This window comes from Lithobates pipiens, unplaced genomic scaffold (genome assembly GCF_037356315.1).
Source record: "Lithobates pipiens isolate NorthernLeopardFrog02 unplaced genomic scaffold, aLitPip1_a1.2 Scaffold_8, whole genome shotgun sequence".
NCBI lineage: Eukaryota > Metazoa > Chordata > Amphibia > Anura > Ranidae > Lithobates > Lithobates pipiens.
This window is the reverse complement of record NW_027507903.1, coordinates 271,128,810-271,151,438: the sequence shown is the minus strand read 5'-3', so window position 1 is coordinate 271,151,438 and position 22,629 is coordinate 271,128,810. Positions and strand designations below refer to the sequence as shown.

The 22,629-nt window shown below is 45.9% G+C and overlaps 29 non-coding genes across 29 annotated transcripts; all 29 read left to right on the top strand.

The window, feature by feature from the left end:
- The first annotated feature begins 463 nt into the window (after positions 1–463).
- Positions 464–536, top strand: TRNAV-AAC (transfer RNA valine (anticodon AAC)). The gene has a single exon. It is a non-coding gene; the product is annotated as a tRNA-Val (tRNA).
- A 111-nt stretch (positions 537–647) lies between these two features.
- TRNAV-CAC (transfer RNA valine (anticodon CAC)) lies at positions 648–720 on the top strand. Its single transcript has one exon. It is a non-coding gene; the product is annotated as a tRNA-Val (tRNA).
- A 739-nt stretch (positions 721–1,459) lies between these two features.
- On the top strand, positions 1,460–1,532 carry TRNAV-CAC (transfer RNA valine (anticodon CAC)). The gene has a single exon. It is a non-coding gene; the product is annotated as a tRNA-Val (tRNA).
- Positions 1,533–2,087: 555 nt separating this feature from the next.
- On the top strand, positions 2,088–2,160 carry TRNAV-AAC (transfer RNA valine (anticodon AAC)). Its single transcript has one exon. It is a non-coding gene; the product is annotated as a tRNA-Val (tRNA).
- A 739-nt stretch (positions 2,161–2,899) lies between these two features.
- TRNAV-AAC (transfer RNA valine (anticodon AAC)) lies at positions 2,900–2,972 on the top strand. The gene has a single exon. It is a non-coding gene; the product is annotated as a tRNA-Val (tRNA).
- Positions 2,973–3,711: 739 nt separating this feature from the next.
- Positions 3,712–3,784, top strand: TRNAV-AAC (transfer RNA valine (anticodon AAC)). Its single transcript has one exon. It is a non-coding gene; the product is annotated as a tRNA-Val (tRNA).
- Positions 3,785–4,523: 739 nt separating this feature from the next.
- TRNAV-AAC (transfer RNA valine (anticodon AAC)) lies at positions 4,524–4,596 on the top strand. Its single transcript has one exon. It is a non-coding gene; the product is annotated as a tRNA-Val (tRNA).
- Positions 4,597–5,519: 923 nt separating this feature from the next.
- TRNAV-CAC (transfer RNA valine (anticodon CAC)) lies at positions 5,520–5,592 on the top strand. Its single transcript has one exon. It is a non-coding gene; the product is annotated as a tRNA-Val (tRNA).
- Positions 5,593–6,147: 555 nt separating this feature from the next.
- On the top strand, positions 6,148–6,220 carry TRNAV-AAC (transfer RNA valine (anticodon AAC)). The gene has a single exon. It is a non-coding gene; the product is annotated as a tRNA-Val (tRNA).
- A 739-nt stretch (positions 6,221–6,959) lies between these two features.
- TRNAV-AAC (transfer RNA valine (anticodon AAC)) lies at positions 6,960–7,032 on the top strand. The gene has a single exon. It is a non-coding gene; the product is annotated as a tRNA-Val (tRNA).
- A 739-nt stretch (positions 7,033–7,771) lies between these two features.
- On the top strand, positions 7,772–7,844 carry TRNAV-AAC (transfer RNA valine (anticodon AAC)). Its single transcript has one exon. It is a non-coding gene; the product is annotated as a tRNA-Val (tRNA).
- Positions 7,845–7,955: 111 nt separating this feature from the next.
- TRNAV-CAC (transfer RNA valine (anticodon CAC)) lies at positions 7,956–8,028 on the top strand. Its single transcript has one exon. It is a non-coding gene; the product is annotated as a tRNA-Val (tRNA).
- A 555-nt stretch (positions 8,029–8,583) lies between these two features.
- TRNAV-AAC (transfer RNA valine (anticodon AAC)) lies at positions 8,584–8,656 on the top strand. The gene has a single exon. It is a non-coding gene; the product is annotated as a tRNA-Val (tRNA).
- A 111-nt stretch (positions 8,657–8,767) lies between these two features.
- TRNAV-CAC (transfer RNA valine (anticodon CAC)) lies at positions 8,768–8,840 on the top strand. The gene has a single exon. It is a non-coding gene; the product is annotated as a tRNA-Val (tRNA).
- A 555-nt stretch (positions 8,841–9,395) lies between these two features.
- Positions 9,396–9,468, top strand: TRNAV-AAC (transfer RNA valine (anticodon AAC)). Its single transcript has one exon. It is a non-coding gene; the product is annotated as a tRNA-Val (tRNA).
- Positions 9,469–11,203: 1,735 nt separating this feature from the next.
- On the top strand, positions 11,204–11,276 carry TRNAV-CAC (transfer RNA valine (anticodon CAC)). Its single transcript has one exon. It is a non-coding gene; the product is annotated as a tRNA-Val (tRNA).
- A 555-nt stretch (positions 11,277–11,831) lies between these two features.
- On the top strand, positions 11,832–11,904 carry TRNAV-AAC (transfer RNA valine (anticodon AAC)). The gene has a single exon. It is a non-coding gene; the product is annotated as a tRNA-Val (tRNA).
- Positions 11,905–12,643: 739 nt separating this feature from the next.
- Positions 12,644–12,716, top strand: TRNAV-AAC (transfer RNA valine (anticodon AAC)). Its single transcript has one exon. It is a non-coding gene; the product is annotated as a tRNA-Val (tRNA).
- A 739-nt stretch (positions 12,717–13,455) lies between these two features.
- TRNAV-AAC (transfer RNA valine (anticodon AAC)) lies at positions 13,456–13,528 on the top strand. The gene has a single exon. It is a non-coding gene; the product is annotated as a tRNA-Val (tRNA).
- A 111-nt stretch (positions 13,529–13,639) lies between these two features.
- On the top strand, positions 13,640–13,712 carry TRNAV-CAC (transfer RNA valine (anticodon CAC)). The gene has a single exon. It is a non-coding gene; the product is annotated as a tRNA-Val (tRNA).
- A 555-nt stretch (positions 13,713–14,267) lies between these two features.
- Positions 14,268–14,340, top strand: TRNAV-AAC (transfer RNA valine (anticodon AAC)). The gene has a single exon. It is a non-coding gene; the product is annotated as a tRNA-Val (tRNA).
- Positions 14,341–14,451: 111 nt separating this feature from the next.
- On the top strand, positions 14,452–14,524 carry TRNAV-CAC (transfer RNA valine (anticodon CAC)). Its single transcript has one exon. It is a non-coding gene; the product is annotated as a tRNA-Val (tRNA).
- Positions 14,525–15,079: 555 nt separating this feature from the next.
- TRNAV-AAC (transfer RNA valine (anticodon AAC)) lies at positions 15,080–15,152 on the top strand. Its single transcript has one exon. It is a non-coding gene; the product is annotated as a tRNA-Val (tRNA).
- A 2,363-nt stretch (positions 15,153–17,515) lies between these two features.
- TRNAV-AAC (transfer RNA valine (anticodon AAC)) lies at positions 17,516–17,588 on the top strand. The gene has a single exon. It is a non-coding gene; the product is annotated as a tRNA-Val (tRNA).
- Positions 17,589–17,698: 110 nt separating this feature from the next.
- Positions 17,699–17,771, top strand: TRNAV-CAC (transfer RNA valine (anticodon CAC)). The gene has a single exon. It is a non-coding gene; the product is annotated as a tRNA-Val (tRNA).
- Positions 17,772–19,138: 1,367 nt separating this feature from the next.
- TRNAV-AAC (transfer RNA valine (anticodon AAC)) lies at positions 19,139–19,211 on the top strand. The gene has a single exon. It is a non-coding gene; the product is annotated as a tRNA-Val (tRNA).
- Positions 19,212–19,766: 555 nt separating this feature from the next.
- TRNAV-AAC (transfer RNA valine (anticodon AAC)) lies at positions 19,767–19,839 on the top strand. Its single transcript has one exon. It is a non-coding gene; the product is annotated as a tRNA-Val (tRNA).
- A 555-nt stretch (positions 19,840–20,394) lies between these two features.
- Positions 20,395–20,467, top strand: TRNAV-AAC (transfer RNA valine (anticodon AAC)). The gene has a single exon. It is a non-coding gene; the product is annotated as a tRNA-Val (tRNA).
- A 1,551-nt stretch (positions 20,468–22,018) lies between these two features.
- Positions 22,019–22,091, top strand: TRNAV-CAC (transfer RNA valine (anticodon CAC)). The gene has a single exon. It is a non-coding gene; the product is annotated as a tRNA-Val (tRNA).
- Positions 22,092–22,629: the final 538 nt, after the last annotated feature.

The following is a 22,629-nucleotide window of genomic DNA, read 5'->3' as shown; positions in this document are numbered from 1 at the left end:
AAAGCACAGTTTAGGTGCAACACCTTCAATGTGAGCTCTTTTTCTTCACTGTTTATGAGCTGACCATCGCTGTAAGTGTTTGGTGTTTAGGCAAACTTGTTTTCTGGACCCAAAGGCAATTGGAATGTGGACTTTGGTTCTCCTGCTTAGTCAGCTGAGCTGGAAAACCTGACGACCATTGGCGTATGTTTTCAGCTGACCTGGTGAGAAAAGTGTGTGGAAAAGCTAGAGGTGATATCCATGACTCAGTGTATCTTGCCAGTACTGGCTGTTTTGAGGATGTTATTTGTATCAAGTTAGGCATCCGAGATGGGCTTTCTTCCTTCTTTGCTTCATTACCAAAGAGTATCATTTGCAAGGACGGTAAACTGAACTCAGGTTATCAACCAACCAGAAGCAAATAATAGCTAATACGGTGACCCCAACCTCCGAGCAACCAACCCGAAAAGTGCTGACGTGATAGGTTTCTGTAGTGTAGTGGTTATCACGTTCGCCTAACACGCGAAAGGTCCCCGGTTCGAAACCGGGCAGAAACAATTTGAGCGCGCTAGTGCTTTTTGTCAATGTCGCTTTCAGCAGCTCTTTTCACCGATCTTACTTTAGGGTAGACTTTCGGTCTGCAAGGCTCAAAAAAACAGCATGAATGGGTTTCTGTAGTGTAGTGGTTATCACGTTCGCCTCACACGCGAAAGGTCCCCGGTTCGAAACCGGGCAGAAACAGTGCTTACCTTTAACTTTTTCACAGTCTGGCAAACTCAAAGCTCTTGCCATGCCTTGCCCCTCTGGCAGCCGTAAGCCAAATCTGCCAATACAAAGCACAGTTTAGGTGCAACACCTTCAATGTGAGCTCTTTTTCTTCACTGTTTATGAGCTGACCATCGCTGTAAGTGTTTGGTGTTTAGGCAAACTTGTTTTCTGGACCCAAAGGCAATTGGAATGTGGACTTTGGTTCTCCTGCTTAGTCAGCTGAGCTGGAAAACCTGACGACCATTGGCGTATGTTTTCAGCTGACCTGGTGAGAAAAGTGTGTGGAAAAGCTAGAGGTGATATCCATGACTCAGTGTATCTTGCCAGTACTGGCTGTTTTGAGGATGTTATTTGTATCAAGTTAGGCATCCGAGATGGGCTTTCTTCCTTCTTTGCTTCATTACCAAAGAGTATTATTTGCAAGGACGGTAAACTGAACTCAGGTTATCAACCAACCAGAAGCAAATAATAGCTAATACGGTGACCCCAACCTCCGAGCAACCAACCCGAAAAGTGCTGTCGTGATAGGTTTCTGTAGTGTAGTGGTTATCACGTTCCCCTAACACGCGAAAGGTCCCCGGTTCGAAACCGGGCAGAAACAATTTGAGCGCACTAGTGCTTTTTGTCAATGTCACTTTCAGCAGCTCTTTTCACCGATCTTACTTTAGGGTAGACTTTCGGTCTGCAAGGCTCAAAAAAACAGCATGAATGGGTTTCTGTAGTGTAGTGGTTATCACGTTCGCCTCACACGCGAAAGGTCCCCGGTTCGAAACCGGGCAGAAACAGTGCTTACCTTTAACTTTTTCACAGTCTGGCAAACTCAAAGCTCTTGCCATGCCTTGCCCCTCTGGCAGCCGTAAGCCAAATCTGCCAATACAAAGCACAGTTTAGGTGCAACACCTTCAATGTGAGCTCTTTTTCTTCACTGTTTATGAGCTGACCATCGCTGTAAGTGTTTGGTGTTTAGGCAAACTTGTTTTCTGGACCCAAAGGCAATTGGAATGTGGACTTTGGTTCTCCTGCTTAGTCAGCTGAGCTGGAAAACCTGACGACCATTGGCGTATGTTTTCAGCTGACCTGGTGAGAAAAGTGTGTGGAAAAGCTAGAGGTGATATCCATGACTCAGTGTATCTTGCCAGTACTTGCTGTTTTGAGGATGTTATTTGTATCAAGTTAGGCATCCGAGATGGGCTTTCTTCCTTCTTTGCTTCATTACCAAAGAGTATCATTTGCAAGGACGGTAAACTGAACTCAGGTTATCAACCAACCAGAAGCAAATAATAGCTAATACGGTGACCCCAACCTCCGAGCAACCAACCCGAAAAGTGCTGTCGTGATAGGTTTCTGTAGTGTAGTGGTTATCACGTTCGCCTAACACGCGAAAGGTCCCCGGTTCGAAACCGGGCAGAAACAATTTGAGCGCGCTAGTGCTTTTTGTCAATGTCACTTTCAGCAGCTCTTTTCACCGATCTTACTTTAGGGTAGACTTTTGGTCTGCAAGGCTCAAAAAAACGGCATGAATGGGTTTCTGTAGTGTAGTGGTTATCACGTTCACCTCACACGCGAAAGGTCCCCGGTTCGAAACCGGGCAGAAACAGTGCTTACCTTTAACTTTTTCACAGTCTGGCAAACTCAAAGCTCTTGCCATGCCTTGCCCCTCTGGCAGCCGTAAGCCAAATCTGCCAATACAAAGCACAGTTTAGGTGCAACACCTTCAATGTGAGCTCTTTTTCTTCACTGTTTATGAGCTGACCATCGCTGTAAGTGTTTGGTGTTTAGGCAAACTTGTTTTCTGGACCCAAAGGCAATTGGAATGTGGACTTTGGTTCTCCTGCTTAGTCAGCTGAGCTGGAAAACCTGACGACCATTGGCGTATGTTTTCAGCTGACCTGGTGAGAAAAGTGTGTGGAAAAGCTAGAGGTGATATCCATGACTCAGTGTATCTTGCCAGTACTGGCTGTTTTGAGGATGTTATTTGTATCAAGTTAGGCATCCGAGATGGGCTTTCTTCCTTCTTTGCTTCATTACCAAAGAGTATCATTTGCAAGGACGGTAAACTGAACTCAGGTTATCAACCAACCAGAAGCAAATAATAGCTAATACGGTGACCCCAACCTCCGAGCAACCAACCCGAAAAGTGCTGTCGTGATAGGTTTCTGTAGTGTAGTGGTTATCACGTTCGCCTAACACGCGAAAGGTCCCCGGTTCGAAACCGGGCAGAAACAATTTGAGCGCGCTAGTGCTTTTTGTCAATGTCGCTTTCAGCAGCTCTTTTCACCGATCTTACTTTAGGGTAGACTTTCGGTCTGCATGGCTCAAAAAAACAGCATGAATGGGTTTCTGTAGTGTAGTGGTTATCACGTTCGCCTCACACGCGAAAGGTCCCCGTTTCGAAACCGTGCAGAAACAGTGCTTACCTTTAACTTTTTCACAGTCTGGCAAACTCAAAGCTCTTGCCATGCCTTGCCCCTCTGGCAGCCGTAAGCCAAATCTGCCAATACAAAGCACAGTTTAGGTGCAACACCTTCAATGTGAGCTCTTTTTCTTCACTGTTTATGAGCTGACCATCGCTGTAAGTGTTTGGTGTTTAGGCAAACTTGTTTTCTGGACCCAAAGGCAATTGGAATGTGGACTTTGGTTCTCCTGCTTAGTCAGCTGAGCTGGAAAACCTGACGACCATTGGCGTATGTTTTCAGCTGACCTGGTGAGAAAAGTGTGTGGAAAAGCTAGAGGTGATATCCATGACTCAGTGTATCTTGCCAGTACTGGCTGTTTTGAGGATGTTATTTGTATCAAGTTAGGCATCCGAGATGGGCTTTCTTCCTTCTTTGCTTCATTACCAAAGAGTATCATTTGCAAGGACGGTAAACTGAACTCAGGTTATCAACCAACCAGAAGCAAATAATAGCTAATACGGTGACCCCAACCTCCGAGCAACCAACCCGAAAAGTGCTGTCGTGATAGGTTTCTGTAGTGTAGTGGTTATCACGTTCGCCTAACACGCGAAAGGTCCCCGGTTCGAAACCGGGCAGAAACAATTTGAGCGCACTAGTGCTTTTTGTCAATGTCACTTTCAGAAGCTCTTTTCACCGATCTTACTTTAGGGTAGACTTTTGGTCTGCAAGGCTCAAAAAAACGGCATGAATGGGTTTCTGTAGTGTAGTGGTTATCACGTTCACCTCACACGCGAAAGGTCCCCGGTTCGAAACCGGGCAGAAACAGTGCTTACCTTTAACTTTTTCACAGTCTGGCAAACTCAAAGCTCTTGCCATGCCTTGCCCCTCTGGCAGCCGTAAGCCAAATCTGCCAATACAAAGCACAGTTTAGGTGCAACACCTTCAATGTGAGCTCTTTTTCTTCACTGTTTATGAGCTGACCATCGCTGTAAGTGTTTGGTGTTTAGGCAAACTTGTTTTCTGGACCCAAAGGCAATTGGAATGTGGACTTTGGTTCTCCTGCTTAGTCAGCTGAGCTGGAAAACCTGACGACCATTGGCGTATGTTTTCAGCTGACCTGGTGAGAAAAGTGTGTGGAAAAGCTAGAGGTGATATCCATGACTCAGTGTATCTTGCCAGTACTGGCTGTTTTGAGGATGTTATTTGTATCAAGTTAGGCATCCGAGATGGGCTTTCTTCCTTCTTTGCTTCATTACCAAAGAGTATCATTTGCAAGGACGGTAAACTGAACTCAGGTTATCAACCAACCAGAAGCAAATAATAGCTAATACGGTGACCCCAACCTCCGAGCAACCAACCCGAAAAGTGCTGTCGTGATAGGTTTCTGTAGTGTAGTGGTTATCACGTTCGCCTAACACGCGAAAGGTCCCCGGTTCGAAACCGGGCAGAAACAATTTGAGCGCGCTAGTGCTTTTTGTCAATGTCGCTTTCAGCAGCTCTTTTCACCGATCTTACTTTAGGGTAGACTTTCGGTCTGCATGGCTCAAAAAAACAGCATGAATGGGTTTCTGTAGTGTAGTGGTTATCACGTTCGCCTCACACGCGAAAGGTCCCCGTTTCGAAACCGTGCAGAAACAGTGCTTACCTTTAACTTTTTCACAGTCTGGCAAACTCAAAGCTCTTGCCATGCCTTGCCCCTCTGGCAGCCGTAAGCCAAATCTGCCAATACAAAGCACAGTTTAGGTGCAACACCTTCAATGTGAGCTCTTTTTCTTCACTGTTTATGAGCTGACCATCGCTGTAAGTGTTTGGTGTTTAGGCAAACTTGTTTTCTGGACCCAAAGGCAATTGGAATGTGGACTTTGGTTCTCCTGCTTAGTCAGCTGAGCTGGAAAACCTGACGACCATTGGCGTATGTTTTCAGCTGACCTGGTGAGAAAAGTGTGTGGAAAAGCTAGAGGTGATATCCATGACTCAGTGTATCTTGCCAGTACTGGCTGTTTTGAGGATGTTATTTGTATCAAGTTAGGCATCCGAGATGGGCTTTCTTCCTTCTTTGCTTCATTACCAAAGAGTATCATTTGCAAGGACGGTAAACTGAACTCAGGTTATCAACCAACCAGATGCAAATAATAGCTAATACGGTGACCCCAACCTCCGAGCAACCAACCCGAAAAGTGCTGTCGTGATAGGTTTCTGTAGTGTAGTGGTTATCACGTTCGCCTAACACGGGAAAGGTCCCCGGTTCGAAACCGGGCAGAAACAATTTGAGCGCGCTAGTGCTTTTTGTCAATGTCGCTTTCAGCAGCTCTTTTCACCGATCTTACTTTAGGGTAGACTTTCGGTCTGCAAGGCTCAAAAAAACAGCATGAATGGGTTTCTGTAGTGTAGTGGTTATCACGTTCGCCTCACACGCGAAAGGTCCCCGGTTCGAAACCGGGCAGAAACAGTGCTTACCTTTAACTTTTTCACAGTCTGGCAAACTCAAAGCTCTTGCCATGCCTTGCCCCTCTGGCAGCCGTAAGCCAAATCTGCCAATACAAAGCACAGTTTAGGTGCAACACCTTCAATGTGAGCTCTTTTTCTTCACTGTTTATGAGCTGACCATCGCTGTAAGTGTTTGGTGTTTAGGCAAACTTGTTTTCTGGACCCAAAGGCAATTGGAATGTGGACTTTGGTTCTCCTGCTTAGTCAGCTGAGCTGGAAAACCTGACGACCATTGGCGTATGTTTTCAGCTGACCTGGTGAGAAAAGTGTGTGGAAAAGCTAGAGGTGATATCCATGACTCAGTGTATCTTGCCAGTACTTGCTGTTTTGAGGATGTTATTTGTATCAAGTTAGGCATCCGAGATGGGCTTTCTTCCTTCTTTGCTTCATTACCAAAGAGTATCATTTGCAAGGACGGTAAACTGAACTCAGGTTATCAACCAACCAGAAGCAAATAATAGCTAATACGGTGACCCCAACCTCCGAGCAACCAACCCGAAAAGTGCTGTCGTGATAGGTTTCTGTAGTGTAGTGGTAATCACGTTCGCCTAACACGCGAAAGGTCCCCGGTTCGAAACCGGGCAGAAACAATTTGAGCGCACTAGTGCTTTTTGTCAATGTCACTTTCAGCAGCTCTTTTCACCGATCTTACTTTAGGGTAGACTTTTGGTCTGCAAGGCTCAAAAAAACGGCATGAATGGGTTTCTGTAGTGTAGTGGTTATCACGTTCACCTCACACGCGAAAGGTCCCCGGTTCGAAACCGGGCAGAAACAGTGCTTACCTTTAACTTTTTCACAGTCTGGCAAACTCAAAGCTCTTGCCATGCCTTGCCCCTCTGGCAGCCGTAAGCCAAATCTGCCAATACAAAGCACAGTTTAGGTGCAACACCTTCAATGTGAGCTCTTTTTCTTCACTGTTTATGAGCTGACCATCGCTGTAAGTGTTTGGTGTTTAGGCAAACTTGTTTTCTGGACCCAAAGGCAATTGGAATGTGGACTTTGGTTCTCCTGCTTAGTCAGCTGAGCTGGAAAACCTGACGACCATTGGCGTATGTTTTCAGCTGACCTGGTGAGAAAAGTGTGTGGAAAAGCTAGAGGTGATATCCATGACTCAGTGTATCTTGCCAGTACTGGCTGTTTTGAGGATGTTATTTGTATCAAGTTAGGCATCCGAGATGGGCTTTCTTCCTTCTTTGCTTCATTACCAAAGAGTATCATTTGCAAGGACGGTAAACTGAACTCAGGTTATCAACCAACCAGAAGCAAATAATAGCTAATACGGTGACCCCAACCTCCGAGCAACCAACCCGAAAAGTGCTGTCGTGATAGGTTTCTGTAGTGTAGTGGTTATCACGTTCGCCTAACACGCGAAAGGTCCCCGGTTCGAAACCGGGCAGAAACAATTTGAGCGCGCTAGTGCTTTTTGTCAATGTCGCTTTCAGCAGCTCTTTTCACCGATCTTACTTTAGGGTAGACTTTCGGTCTGCATGGCTCAAAAAAACAGCATGAATGGGTTTCTGTAGTGTAGTGGTTATCACGTTCGCCTCACACGCGAAAGGTCCCCGTTTCGAAACCGTGCAGAAACAGTGCTTACCTTTAACTTTTTCACAGTCTGGCAAACTCAAAGCTCTTGCCATGCCTTGCCCCTCTGGCAGCCGTAAGCCAAATCTGCCAATACAAAGCACAGTTTAGGTGCAACACCTTCAATGTGAGCTCTTTTTCTTCACTGTTTATGAGCTGACCATCGCTGTAAGTGTTTGGTGTTTAGGCAAACTTGTTTTCTGGACCCAAAGGCAATTGGAATGTGGACTTTGGTTCTCCTGCTTAGTCAGCTGAGCTGGAAAACCTGACGACCATTGGCGTATGTTTTCAGCTGACCTGGTGAGAAAAGTGTGTGGAAAAGCTAGAGGTGATATCCATGACTCAGTGTATCTTGCCAGTACTGGCTGTTTTGAGGATGTTATTTGTATCAAGTTAGGCATCCGAGATGGGCTTTCTTCCTTCTTTGCTTCATTACCAAAGAGTATCATTTGCAAGGACGGTAAACTGAACTCAGGTTATCAACCAACCAGAAGCAAATAATAGCTAATACGGTGACCCCAACCTCCGAGCAACCAACCCGAAAAGTGCTGACGTGATAGGTTTCTGTAGTGTAGTGGTTATCACGTTCGCCTAACACGCGAAAGGTCCCCGGTTCGAAACCGGGCAGAAACAATTTGAGCGCGCTAGTGCTTTTTGTCAATGTCGCTTTCAGCAGCTCTTTTCACCGATCTTACTTTAGGGTAGACTTTCGGTCTGCAAGGCTCAAAAAAACAGCATGAATGGGTTTCTGTAGTGTAGTGGTTATCACGTTCGCCTCACACGCGAAAGGTCCCCGGTTCGAAACCGGGCAGAAACAGTGCTTACCTTTAACTTTTTCACAGTCTGGCAAACTCAAAGCTCTTGCCATGCCTTGCCCCTCTGGCAGCCGTAAGCCAAATCTGCCAATACAAAGCACAGTTTAGGTGCAACACCTTCAATGTGAGCTCTTTTTCTTCACTGTTTATGAGCTGACCATCGCTGTAAGTGTTTGGTGTTTAGGCAAACTTGTTTTCTGGACCCAAAGGCAATTGGAATGTGGACTTTGGTTCTCCTGCTTAGTCAGCTGAGCTGGAAAACCTGACGACCATTGGCGTATGTTTTCAGCTGACCTGGTGAGAAAAGTGTGTGGAAAAGCTAGAGGTGATATCCATGACTCAGTGTATCTTGCCAGTACTGGCTGTTTTGAGGATGTTATTTGTATCAAGTTAGGCATCCGAGATGGGCTTTCTTCCTTCTTTGCTTCATTACCAAAGAGTATTATTTGCAAGGACGGTAAACTGAACTCAGGTTATCAACCAACCAGAAGCAAATAATAGCTAATACGGTGACCCCAACCTCCGAGCAACCAACCCGAAAGGTGCTGTCGTGATAGGTTTCTGTAGTGTAGTGGTTATCACGTTCGCCTAACACGCGAAAGGTCCCCGGTTCGAAACCGGGCAGAAACAATTTGAGCGCACTAGTGCTTTTTGTCAATGTCGCTTTCAGCAGCTCTTTTCACCGATCTTACTTTAGGGTAGACTTTCGGTCTGCAAGGCTCAAGAAAACAGCATGAATGGGTTTCTGTAGTGTAGTGGTTATCACGTTCGCCTCACACGCGAAAGGTCCCCGGTTCGAAACCGGGCAGAAACAGTGCTTACCTTTAACTTTTTCACAGTCTGGCAAACTCAAAGCTCTTGCCATGCCTTGCCCCTCTGGCAGCCGTAAGCCAAATCTGCCAATACAAAGCACAGTTTAGGTGCAACACCTTCAATGTGAGCTCTTTTTCTTCACTGTTTATGAGCTGACCATCGCTGTAAGTGTTTGGTGTTTAGGCAAACTTGTTTTCTGGACCCAAAGGCAATTGGAATGTGGACTTTGGTTCTCCTGCTTAGTCAGCTGAGCTGGAAAACCTGACGACCATTGGCGTATGTTTTCAGCTGACCTGGTGAGAAAAGTGTGTGGAAAAGCTAGAGGTGATATCCATGACTCAGTGTATCTTGCCAGTACTTGCTGTTTTGAGGATGTTATTTGTATCAAGTTAGGCATCCGAGATGGGCTTTCTTCCTTCTTTGCTTCATTACCAAAGAGTATCATTTGCAAGGACGGTAAACTGAACTCAGGTTATCAACCAACCAGAAGCAAATAATAGCTAATACGGTGACCCCAACCTCCGAGCAACCAACCCGAAAAGTGCTGTAGTGATAGGTTTCTGTAGTGTAGTGGTTATCACGTTCGCCTAACACGCGAAAGGTCCCCGGTTCGAAACCGGGCAGAAACAATTTGAGCGCACTAGTGCTTTTTGTCAATGTCACTTTCAGCAGCTCTTTTCACCGATCTTACTTTAGGGTAGACTTTCGGTCTGCAAGGCTCAAAAAAACAGCATGAATGGGTTTCTGTAGTGTAGCGGTTATCACGTTCGCCTCACACGCGAAAGGTCCCCGGTTCGAAACCGGGCAGAAACAGTGCTTACCTTTAACTTTTTCACAGTCTGGCAAACTCAAAGCTCTTGCCATGCCTTGCCCCTCTGGCAGCCGTAAGCCAAATCTGCCAATACAAAGCACAGTTTAGGTGCAACACCTTCAATGTGAGCTCTTTTTCTTCACTGTTTATGAGCTGACCATCGCTGTAAGTGTTTGGTGTTTAGGCAAACTTGTTTTCTGGACCCAAAGGCAATTGGAATGTGGACTTTGGTTCTCCTGCTTAGTCAGCTGAGCTGGAAAACCTGACGACCATTGGCGTATGTTTTCAACTGACCTGGTGAGAAAAGTGTGTGGAAAAGCTAGAGGTGATATCCATGACTCAGTGTATCTTGCCAGTACTGGCTGTTTTGAGGATGTTATTTGTATCAAGTTAGGCATCCGAGATGGGCTTTCTTCCTTCTTTGCTTCATTACCAAAGAGTATCATTTGCAAGGACGGTAAACTGAACTCAGGTTATCAACCAACCAGAAGCAAATAATAGCTAATACGGTGACCCCAACCTCCGAGCAACCAACCCGAAAAGTGCTGTCGTGATAGGTTTCTGTAGTGTAGTGGTTATCACGTTCGCCTAACACGCAAAAGGTCCCCGGTTCGAAACCGGGCAGAAACAATTTGAGCGCACTAGTGCTTTTTGTCAATGTCCCTTTCAGCAGCTCTTTTCACCGATCTTACTTTAGGGTAGACTTTTGGTCTGCAAGGCTCAAAAAAACGGCATGAATGGGTTTCTGTAGTGTAGTGGTTATCACGTTCACCTCACACGCGAAAGGTCCCCGGTTTGAAACCGGGCAGAAACAGTGCTTACCTTTAACTTTTTCACAGTCTGGCAAACTCAAAGCTCTTGCCATGCCTTGCCCCTCTGGCAGCCGTAAGCCAAATCTGCCAATACAAAGCACAGTTTAGGTGCAACACCTTCAATGTGAGCTCTTTTTCTTCACTGTTTATGAGCTGACCATCGCTGTAAGTGTTTGGTGTTTAGGCAAACTTGTTTTCTGGACCCAAAGGCAATTGGAATGTGGACTTTGGTTCTCCTGCTTAGTCAGCTGAGCTGGAAAACCTGACGACCATTGGCGTATGTTTTCAGCTGACCTGGTGAGAAAAGTGTGTGGAAAAGCTAGAGGTGATATCCATGACTCAGTGTATCTTGCCAGTACTGGCTGTTTTGAGGATGTTATTTGTATCAAGTTAGGCATCCGAGATGGGCTTTCTTCCTTCTTTGCTTCATTACCAAAGAGTATCATTTGCAAGGACGGTAAACTGAACTCAGGTTATCAACCAACCAGATGCAAATAATAGCTAATACGGTGACCCCAACCTCCGAGCAACCAACCCGAAAAGTGCTGTCGTGATAGGTTTCTGTAGTGTAGTGGTTATCACGTTCGCCTAACACGGGAAAGGTCCCCGGTTCGAAACCGGGCAGAAACAATTTGAGCGCGCTAGTGCTTTTTGTCAATGTCGCTTTCAGCAGCTCTTTTCACCGATCTTACTTTAGGGTAGACTTTCGGTCTGCAAGGCTCAAAAAAACAGCATGAATGGGTTTCTGTAGTGTAGTGGTTATCACGTTCGCCTCACACGCGAAAGGTCCCCGGTTCGAAACCGGGCAGAAACAGTGCTTACCTTTAACTTTTTCACAGTCTGGCAAACTCAAAGCTCTTGCCATGCCTTGCCCCTCTGGCAGCCGTAAGCCAAATCTGCCAATACAAAGCACAGTTTAGGTGCAACACCTTCAATGTGAGCTCTTTTTCTTCACTGTTTATGAGCTGACCATCGCTGTAAGTGTTTGGTGTTTAGGCAAACTTGTTTTCTGGACCCAAAGGCAATTGGAATGTGGACTTTGGTTCTCCTGCTTAGTCAGCTGAGCTGGAAAACCTGACGACCATTGGCGTATGTTTTCAGCTGACCTGGTGAGAAAAGTGTGTGGAAAAGCTAGAGGTGATATCCATGACTCAGTGTATCTTGCCAGTACTTGCTGTTTTGAGGATGTTATTTGTATCAAGTTAGGCATCCGAGATGGGCTTTCTTCCTTCTTTGCTTCATTACCAAAGAGTATCATTTGCAAGGACGGTAAACTGAACTCAGGTTATCAACCAACCAGAAGCAAATAATAGCTAATACGGTGACCCCAACCTCCGAGCAACCAACCCGAAAAGTGCTGTCGTGATAGGTTTCTGTAGTGTAGTGGTAATCACGTTCGCCTAACACGCGAAAGGTCCCCGGTTCGAAACCGGGCAGAAACAATTTGAGCGCACTAGTGCTTTTTGTCAATGTCACTTTCAGCAGCTCTTTTCACCGATCTTACTTTAGGGTAGACTTTTGGTCTGCAAGGCTCAAAAAAACGGCATGAATGGGTTTCTGTAGTGTAGTGGTTATCACGTTCACCTCACACGCGAAAGGTCCCCGGTTCGAAACCGGGCAGAAACAGTGCTTACCTTTAACTTTTTCACAGTCTGGCAAACTCAAAGCTCTTGCCATGCCTTGCCCCTCTGGCAGCCGTAAGCCAAATCTGCCAATACAAAGCACAGTTTAGGTGCAACACCTTCAATGTGAGCTCTTTTTCTTCACTGTTTATGAGCTGACCATCGCTGTAAGTGTTTGGTGTTTAGGCAAACTTGTTTTCTGGACCCAAAGGCAATTGGAATGTGGACTTTGGTTCTCCTGCTTAGTCAGCTGAGCTGGAAAACCTGACGACCATTGGCGTATGTTTTCAGCTGACCTGGTGAGAAAAGTGTGTGGAAAAGCTAGAGGTGATATCCATGACTCAGTGTATCTTGCCAGTACTGGCTGTTTTGAGGATGTTATTTGTATCAAGTTAGGCATCCGAGATGGGCTTTCTTCCTTCTTTGCTTCATTACCAAAGAGTATCATTTGCAAGGACGGTAAACTGAACTCAGGTTATCAACCAACCAGAAGCAAATAATAGCTAATACGGTGACCCCAACCTCCGAGCAACCAACCCGAAAAGTGCTGTCGTGATAGGTTTCTGTAGTGTAGTGGTTATCACGTTCGCCTAACACGCGAAAGGTCCCCGGTTCGAAACCGGGCAGAAACAATTTGAGCGCGCTAGTGCTTTTTGTCAATGTCGCTTTCAGCAGCTCTTTTCACCGATCTTACTTTAGGGTAGACTTTCGGTCTGCATGGCTCAAAAAAACAGCATGAATGGGTTTCTGTAGTGTAGTGGTTATCACGTTCGCCTCACACGCGAAAGGTCCCCGTTTCGAAACCGTGCAGAAACAGTGCTTACCTTTAACTTTTTCACAGTCTGGCAAACTCAAAGCTCTTGCCATGCCTTGCCCCTCTGGCAGCCGTAAGCCAAATCTGCCAATACAAAGCACAGTTTAGGTGCAACACCTTCAATGTGAGCTCTTTTTCTTCACTGTTTATGAGCTGACCATCGCTGTAAGTGTTTGGTGTTTAGGCAAACTTGTTTTCTGGACCCAAAGGCAATTGGAATGTGGACTTTGGTTCTCCTGCTTAGTCAGCTGAGCTGGAAAACCTGACGACCATTGGCGTATGTTTTCAGCTGACCTGGTGAGAAAAGTGTGTGGAAAAGCTAGAGGTGATATCCATGACTCAGTGTATCTTGCCAGTACTGGCTGTTTTGAGGATGTTATTTGTATCAAGTTAGGCATCCGAGATGGGCTTTCTTCCTTCTTTGCTTCATTACCAAAGAGTATCATTTGCAAGGACGGTAAACTGAACTCAGGTTATCAACCAACCAGAAGCAAATAATAGCTAATACGGTGACCCCAACCTCCGAGCAACCAACCCGAAAAGTGCTGACGTGATAGGTTTCTGTAGTGTAGTGGTTATCACGTTCGCCTAACACGCGAAAGGTCCCCGGTTCGAAACCGGGCAGAAACAATTTGAGCGCGCTAGTGCTTTTTGTCAATGTCGCTTTCAGCAGCTCTTTTCACCGATCTTACTTTAGGGTAGACTTTCGGTCTGCAAGGCTCAAAAAAACAGCATGAATGGGTTTCTGTAGTGTAGTGGTTATCACGTTCGCCTCACACGCGAAAGGTCCCCGGTTCGAAACCGGGCAGAAACAGTGCTTACCTTTAACTTTTTCACAGTCTGGCAAACTCAAAGCTCTTGCCATGCCTTGCCCCTCTGGCAGCCGTAAGCCAAATCTGCCAATACAAAGCACAGTTTAGGTGCAACACCTTCAATGTGAGCTCTTTTTCTTCACTGTTTATGAGCTGACCATCGCTGTAAGTGTTTGGTGTTTAGGCAAACTTGTTTTCTGGACCCAAAGGCAATTGGAATGTGGACTTTGGTTCTCCTGCTTAGTCAGCTGAGCTGGAAAACCTGACGACCATTGGCGTATGTTTTCAGCTGACCTGGTGAGAAAAGTGTGTGGAAAAGCTAGAGGTGATATCCATGACTCAGTGTATCTTGCCAGTACTGGCTGTTTTGAGGATGTTATTTGTATCAAGTTAGGCATCCGAGATGGGCTTTCTTCCTTCTTTGCTTCATTACCAAAGAGTATTATTTGCAAGGACGGTAAACTGAACTCAGGTTATCAACCAACCAGAAGCAAATAATAGCTAATACGGTGACCCCAACCTCCGAGCAACCAACCCGAAAGGTGCTGTCGTGATAGGTTTCTGTAGTGTAGTGGTTATCACGTTCGCCTAACACGCGAAAGGTCCCCGGTTCGAAACCGGGCAGAAACAATTTGAGCGCACTAGTGCTTTTTGTCAATGTCGCTTTCAGCAGCTCTTTTCACCGATCTTACTTTAGGGTAGACTTTCGGTCTGCAAGGCTCAAGAAAACAGCATGAATGGGTTTCTGTAGTGTAGTGGTTATCACGTTCGCCTCACACGCGAAAGGTCCCCGGTTCGAAACCGGGCAGAAACAGTGCTTACCTTTAACTTTTTCACAGTCTGGCAAACTCAAAGCTCTTGCCATGCCTTGCCCCTCTGGCAGCCGTAAGCCAAATCTGCCAATACAAAGCACAGTTTAGGTGCAACACCTTCAATGTGAGCTCTTTTTCTTCACTGTTTATGAGCTGACCATCGCTGTAAGTGTTTGGTGTTTAGGCAAACTTGTTTTCTGGACCCAAAGGCAATTGGAATGTGGACTTTGGTTCTCCTGCTTAGTCAGCTGAGCTGGAAAACCTGACGACCATTGGCGTATGTTTTCAGCTGACCTGGTGAGAAAAGTGTGTGGAAAAGCTAGAGGTGATATCCATGACTCAGTGTATCTTGCCAGTACTTGCTGTTTTGAGGATGTTATTTGTATCAAGTTAGGCATCCGAGATGGGCTTTCTTCCTTCTTTGCTTCATTACCAAAGAGTATCATTTGCAAGGACGGTAAACTGAACTCAGGTTATCAACCAACCAGAAGCAAATAATAGCTAATACGGTGACCCCAACCTCCGAGCAACCAACCCGAAAAGTGCTGTAGTGATAGGTTTCTGTAGTGTAGTGGTTATCACGTTCGCCTAACACGCGAAAGGTCCCCGGTTCGAAACCGGGCAGAAACAATTTGAGCGCACTAGTGCTTTTTGTCAATGTCACTTTCAGCAGCTCTTTTCACCGATCTTACTTTAGGGTAGACTTTCGGTCTGCAAGGCTCAAAAAAACAGCATGAATGGGTTTCTGTAGTGTAGCGGTTATCACGTTCGCCTCACACGCGAAAGGTCCCCGGTTCGAAACCGGGCAGAAACAGTGCTTACCTTTAACTTTTTCACAGTCTGGCAAACTCAAAGCTCTTGCCATGCCTTGCCCCTCTGGCAGCCGTAAGCCAAATCTGCCAATACAAAGCACAGTTTAGGTGCAACACCTTCAATGTGAGCTCTTTTTCTTCACTGTTTATGAGCTGACCATCGCTGTAAGTGTTTGGTGTTTAGGCAAACTTGTTTTCTGGACCCAAAGGCAATTGGAATGTGGACTTTGGTTCTCCTGCTTAGTCAGCTGAGCTGGAAAACCTGACGACCATTGGCGTATGTTTTCAACTGACCTGGTGAGAAAAGTGTGTGGAAAAGCTAGAGGTGATATCCATGACTCAGTGTATCTTGCCAGTACTGGCTGTTTTGAGGATGTTATTTGTATCAAGTTAGGCATCCGAGATGGGCTTTCTTCCTTCTTTGCTTCATTACCAAAGAGTATCATTTGCAAGGACGGTAAACTGAACTCAGGTTATCAACCAACCAGAAGCAAATAATAGCTAATACGGTGACCCCAACCTCCGAGCAACCAACCCGAAAAGTGCTGTCGTGATAGGTTTCTGTAGTGTAGTGGTTATCACGTTCGCCTAACACGCAAAAGGTCCCCGGTTCGAAACCGGGCAGAAACAATTTGAGCGCACTAGTGCTTTTTGTCAATGTCCCTTTCAGCAGCTCTTTTCACCGATCTTACTTTAGGGTAGACTTTTGGTCTGCAAGGCTCAAAAAAACGGCATGAATGGGTTTCTGTAGTGTAGTGGTTATCACGTTCACCTCACACGCGAAAGGTCCCCGGTTTGAAACCGGGCAGAAACAGTGCTTACCTTTAACTTTTTCACAGTCTGGCAAACTCAAAGCTCTTGCCATGCCTTGCCCCTCTGGCAGCCGTAAGCCAAATCTGCCAATACAAAGCACAGTTTAGGTGCAACACCTTCAATGTGAGCTCTTTTTCTTCACTGTTTATGAGCTGACCATCGCTGTAAGTGTTTGGTGTTTAGGCAAACTTGTTTTCTGGACCCAAAGGCAATTGGAATGTGGACTTTGGTTCTCCTGCTTAGTCAGCTGAGCTGGAAAACCTGACGACCATTGGCGTATGTTTTCAGCTGACCTGGTGAGAAAAGTGTGTGGAAAAGCTAGAGGTGATATCCATGACTCAGTGTATCTTGCCAGTACTGGCTGTTTTGAGGATGTTATTTGTATCAAGTTAGGCATCCGAGATGGGCTTTCTTCCTTCTTTGCTTCATTACCAAAGAGTATCATTTGCAAGGACGGTAAACTGAACTCAGGTTATCAACCAACCAGAAGCAAATAATAGCTAATACGGTGACCCCAACCTCCGAGCAACCAGCCCGAAAAGTGCTGTCGTGATAGGTTTCTGTAGTGTAGTGGATATCACGTTCGCCTAACACGCGAAAGGTCCCCGGTTCGAAACCGGGCAGAAACAATTTGAGCGCGCTAGTGCTTTTTGTCAATGTCGCTTTCAGCAGCTCTTTTCACCGATCTTACTTTAGGGTAGACTTTCGGTCTGCAAGGCTCAAAAAAACAGCATGAATGGGTTTCTGTAGTGTAGTGGTTATCACGTTCGCCTCACACGCGAAAGGTTCCCGGTTCGAAACCGGGCAGAAACAGTGCTTACCTTTAACTTTTTCACAGTCTGGCAAACTCAAAGCTCTTGCCATGCCTTGCCCCTCTGGCAGCCGTAAGCCAAATCTGCCAATACAAAGCACAGTTTAGGTGCAACACCTTCAATGTGAGCTCTTTTTCTTCACTGTTTATGAGCTGACCATCGCTGTAAGTGTTTGGTGTTTAGGCAAACTTGTTTTCTGGACCCAAAGGCAATTGGAATGTGGACTTTGGTTCTCCTGCTTAGTCAGCTGAGCTGGAAAACCTGACGACCATTGGCGTATGTTTTCAGCTGACCTGGTGAGAAAAGTGTGTGGAAAAGCTAGAGGTGATATCCATGACTCAGTGTATCTTGCCAGTACTGGCTGTTTTGAGGATGTTATTTGTATCAAGTTAGGCATCCGAGATGGGCTTTCTTCCTTCTTTGCTTCATTACCAAAGAGTATCATTTGCAAGGACGGTAAACTGAACTCAGGTTATCAACCAACCAGAAGCAAATAATAGCTAATACGGTGACCCCAACCTCCGAGCAACCAACCCGAAAAGTGCTGACGTGATAGGTTTCTGTAGTGTAGTGGTTATCACGTTCGCCTAACACGCGAAAGGTCCCCGGTTCGAAACCGGGCAGAAACAATTTGAGCGCGCTAGTGCTTTTTGTCAATGTCGCTTTCAGCAGCTCTTTTCACCGATCTTACTTTAGGGTAGACTTTCGGTCTGCAAGGCTCAAAAAACAGCATGAATGGGTTTCTGTAGTGTAGTGGTTATCACGTTCGCCTCACACGCGAAAGGTCCCCGGTTCGAAACCGGGCAGAAACAGTGCTTACCTTTAACTTTTTCACAGTCTGGCAAACTCAAAGCTCTTGCCATGCCTTGCCCCTCTGGCAGCCGTAAGCCAAATCTGCCAATACAAAGCACAGTTTAGGTGCAACACCTTCAATGTGAGCTCTTTTTCTTCACTGTTTATGAGCTGACCATCGCTGTAAGTGTTTGGTGTTTAGGCAAACTTGTTTTCTGGACCCAAAGGCAATTGGAATGTGGACTTTGGTTCTCCTGCTTAGTCAGCTGAGCTGGAAAACCTGACGACCATTGGCGTATGTTTTCAGCTGACCTGGTGAGAAAAGTGTGTGGAAAAGCTAGAGGTGATATCCATGACTCAGTGTATCTTGCCAGTACTGGCTGTTTTGAGGATGTTATTTGTATCAAGTTAGGCATCCGAGATGGGCTTTCTTCCTTCTTTGCTTCATTACCAAAGAGTATCATTTGCAAGGACGGTAAACTGAACTCAGGTTATCAACCAACCAGAAGCAAATAATAGCTAATACGGTGACCCCAACCTCCGAGCAACCAACCCGAAAAGTGCTGTTGTGATAGGTTTCTGTAGTGTAGTGGTTATCACGTTCGCCTAACACGCGAAAGGTCCCCGATTCGAAACCGGGCAGAAACAATTTGAGCGCGCTAGTGCTTTTTGTCAATGTCGCTTTCAGCAGCTCTTTTCACCGATCTTACTTTAGGGTAGACTTTCGGTCTGCAAGGCTCAAAAAAACAGCATGAATGGGTTTCTGTAGTGTAGTGGTTATCACGTTCGCCTCACACGCGAAAGGTGCCCGGTTCGAAACCGGGCAGAAACAGTGCTTACCTTTAACTTTTTCACAGTCTGGCAAACTCAAAGCTCTTGCCATGCCTTGCCCCTCTGGCAGCCGTAAGCCAAATCTGCCAATACAAAGCACAGTTTAGGTGCAACACCTTCAATGTGAGCTCTTTTTCTTCACTGTTTATAAGCTGACCATCGCTGTAAGTGTTTGGTGTTTAGGCAAACTTGTTTTCTGGACCCAAAGGCAATTGGAATGTGGACTTTGGTTCTCCTGCTTAGTCAGCTGAGCTGGAAAACCTGACGACCATTGGCGTATGTTTTCAGCTGACCTGGTGAGAAAAGTGTGTGGAAAAGCTAGAGGTGATATCCATGACTCAGTGTATCTTGCCAGTACTGGCTGTTTTGAGGATGTTATTTGTATCAAGTTAGGCATCCGAGATGGGCTTTCTTCCTTCTTTGCTTCATTACCAAAGAGTATCATTTGCAAGGACGGTAAACTGAACTCAGGTTATCAACCAACCAGAAGCAAATAATAGCTAATACGGTGACCCCAACCTCCGAGCAACCAACCCGAAAAGTGCTGTCGTGATAGGTTTCTGTAGTGTAGTGGTTATCACGTTCGCCTAACACGCGAAAGGTCCCCGGTTCGAAACCGGGCAGAAACAGTGCTTACCTTTAACTTTTTCACAGTCTGGCAAACTCAAAGCTCTTGCCATGCCTTGCCCCTCTGGCAGCCGTAAGCCAAATCTGCCAATACAAAGCACAGTTTAGGTGCAACACCTTCAATGTGAGCTCTTTTTCTTCACTGTTTATAAGCTGACCATCGCTGTAAGTGTTTGGTGTTTAGGCAAACTTGTTTTCTGGACCCAAAGGCAATTGGAATGTGGACTTTGGTTCTCCTGCTTAGTCAGCTGAGCTGGAAAACCTGACGACCATTGGCGTATGTTTTCAGCTGACCTGGTGAGAAAAGTGTGTGGAAAAGCTAGAGGTGATATCCATGACTCAGTGTATCTTGCCAGTACTGGCTGTTTTGAGGATGTTATTTGTATCAAGTTAGGCATCCGAGATGGGCTTTCTTCCTTCTTTGCTTCATTACCAAAGAGTATCATTTGCAAGGACGGTAAACTGAACTCAGGTTATCAACCAACCAGAAGCAAATAATAGCTAATACGGTGACCCCAACCTCCGAGCAACCAACCCGAAAAGTGCTGTCGTGATAGGTTTCTGTAGTGTAGTGGTTATCACGTTCGCCTAACACGCGAAAGGTCCCCGGTTCGAAACCGGGCAGAAACAGTGCTTACCTTTAACTTTTTCACAGTCTGGCAAACTCAAAGCTCTTGCCATGCCTTGCCCCTCTGGCAGCCGTAAGCCAAATCTGCCAATACAAAGCACAGTTTAGGTGCAACACCTTCAATGTGAGCTCTTTTTCTTCACTGTTTATAAGCTGACCATCGCTGTAAGTGTTTGGTGTTTAGGCAAACTTGTTTTCTGGACCCAAAGGCAATTGGAATGTGGACTTTGGTTCTCCTGCTTAGTCAGCTGAGCTGGAAAACCTGACGACCATTGGCGTATGTTTTCAGCTGACCTGGTGAGAAAAGTGTGTGGAAAAGCTAGAGGTGATATCCATGACTCAGTGTATCTTGCCAGTACTGGCTGTTTTGAGGATGTTATTTGTATCAAGTTAGGCATCCGAGATGGGCTTTCTTCCTTCTTTGCTTCATTACCAAAGAGTATCATTTGCAAGGACGGTAAACTGAACTCAGGTTATCAACCAACCAGAAGCAAATAATAGCTAATACGGTGACCCCAACCTCCGAGCAACCAACCCGAAAAGTGCTGTCGTGATAGGTTTCTGTAGTGTAGTGGTTATCACGTTCGCCTAACACGCGAAAGGTCCCCGGTTCGAAACCGGGCAGAAACAGTGCTTACCTTTAACTTTTTCACAGTCTGGCAAACTCAAAGCTCTTGCCATGCCTTGCCCCTCTGGCAGCCGTAAGCCAAATCTGCCAATACAAAGCACAGTTTAGGTGCAACACCTTCAATGTGAGCTCTTTTTCTTCACTGTTTATAAGCTGACCATCGCTGTAAGTGTTTGGTGTTTAGGCAAACTTGTTTTCTGGACCCAAAGGCAATTGGAATGTGGACTTTGGTTCTCCTGCTTAGTCAGCTGAGCTGGAAAACCTGACGACCATTGGCGTATGTTTTCAGCTGACCTGGTGAGAAAAGTGTGTGGAAAAGCTAGAGGTGATATCCATGACTCAGTGTATCTTGCCAGTACTGGCTGTTTTGAGGATGTTATTTGTATCAAGTTAGGCATCCGAGATGGGCTTTCTTCCTTCTTTGCTTCATTACCAAAGAGTATCATTTGCAAGGACGGTAAACTGAACTCAGGTTATCAACCAACCAGAAGCAAATAATAGCTAATACGGTGACCCCAACCTCCGAGCAACCAACCCGAAGAGTGCTGTCGTGATAGGTTTCTGTAGTGTAGTGGTTATCACGTTCGCCTAACACGCAAAAGGTCCCCGGTTCGAAACCGGGCAGAAACAATTTGAGCGCACTAGTGCTTTTTGTCAATGTCCCTTTCAGCAGCTCTTTTCACCGATCTTACTTTAGGGTAGACTTTTGGTCTGCAAGGCTCAAAAAAACGGCATGAATGGGTTTCTGTAGTGTAGTGGTTATCACGTTCACCTCACACGCGAAAGGTCCCCGGTTCGAAACCGGGCAGAAACAGTGCTTACCTTTAACTTTTTCACAGTCTGGCAAACTCAAAGCTCTTGCCATGCCTTGCCCCTCTGGCAGCCGTAAGCCAAATCTGCCAATACAAAGCACAGTTTAGGTGCAACACCTTCAATGTGAGCTCTTTTTCTTCACTGTTTATGAGCTGACCATCGCTGTAAGTGTTTGGTGTTTAGGCAAACTTGTTTTCTGGACCCAAAGGCAATTGGAATGTGGACTTTGGTTCTCCTGCTTAGTCAGCTGAGCTGGAAAACCTGACGACCATTGGCGTATGTTTTCAGCTGACCTGGTGAGAAAAGTGTGTGGAAAAGCTAGAGGTGATATCCATGACTCAGTGTATCTTGCCAGTACTGGCTGTTTTGAGGATGTTATTTGTATCAAGTTAGGCATCCGAGATGGGCTTTCTTCCTTCTTTGCTTCATTACCAAAGAGTATCATTTGCAAGGACGGTAAACTGAACTCAGGTTATCAACCAACCAGAAGCAAATAATAGCTAATACGGTGACCCCAACCTCCGAGCAACCAGCCCGAAAAGTGCTGTCGTGATAGGTTTCTGTAGTGTAGTGGATATCACGTTCGCCTAACACGCGAAAGGTCCCCGGTTCGAAACCGGGCAGAAACAATTTGAGCGCGCTAGTGCTTTTTGTCAATGTCGCTTTCAGCAGCTCTTTTCACCGATCTTACTTTAGGGTAGACTTTCGGTCTGCAAGGCTCAAAAAAACAGCATGAATGGGTTTCTGTAGTGTAGTGGTTATCACGTTCGCCTCACACGCGAAAGGTCCCCGGTTCGAAACCGGGCAGAAACAGTGCTTACCTTTAACTTTTTCACAGTCTGGCAAACTCAAAGCTCTTGCCATGCCTTGCCCCTCTGGCAGCCGTAAGCCAAATCTGCCAATACAAAGCACAGTTTAGGTGCAACACCTTCAATGTGAGCTCTTTTTCTTCACTGTTTATGAGCTGACCATCGCTGTAAGTGTTTGGTGTTTAGGCAAACTTGTTTTCTGGACCCAAAGGCAATTGGAATGTGGACTTTGGTTCTCCTGCTTAGTCAGCTGAGCTGGAAAACCTGACGACCATTGGCGTATGTTTTCAGCTGACCTGGTGAGAAAAGTGTGTGGAAAAGCTAGAGGTGATATCCATGACTCAGTGTATCTTGCCAGTACTGGCTGTTTTGAGGATGTTATTTGTATCAAGTTAGGCATCCGAGATGGGCTTTCTTCCTTCTTTGCTTCATTACCAAAGAGTATCATTTGCAAGGACGGTAAACTGAACTCAGGTTATCAACCAACCAGAAGCAAATAATAGCTAATACGGTGACCCCAACCTCCGAGCAACCAACCCGAA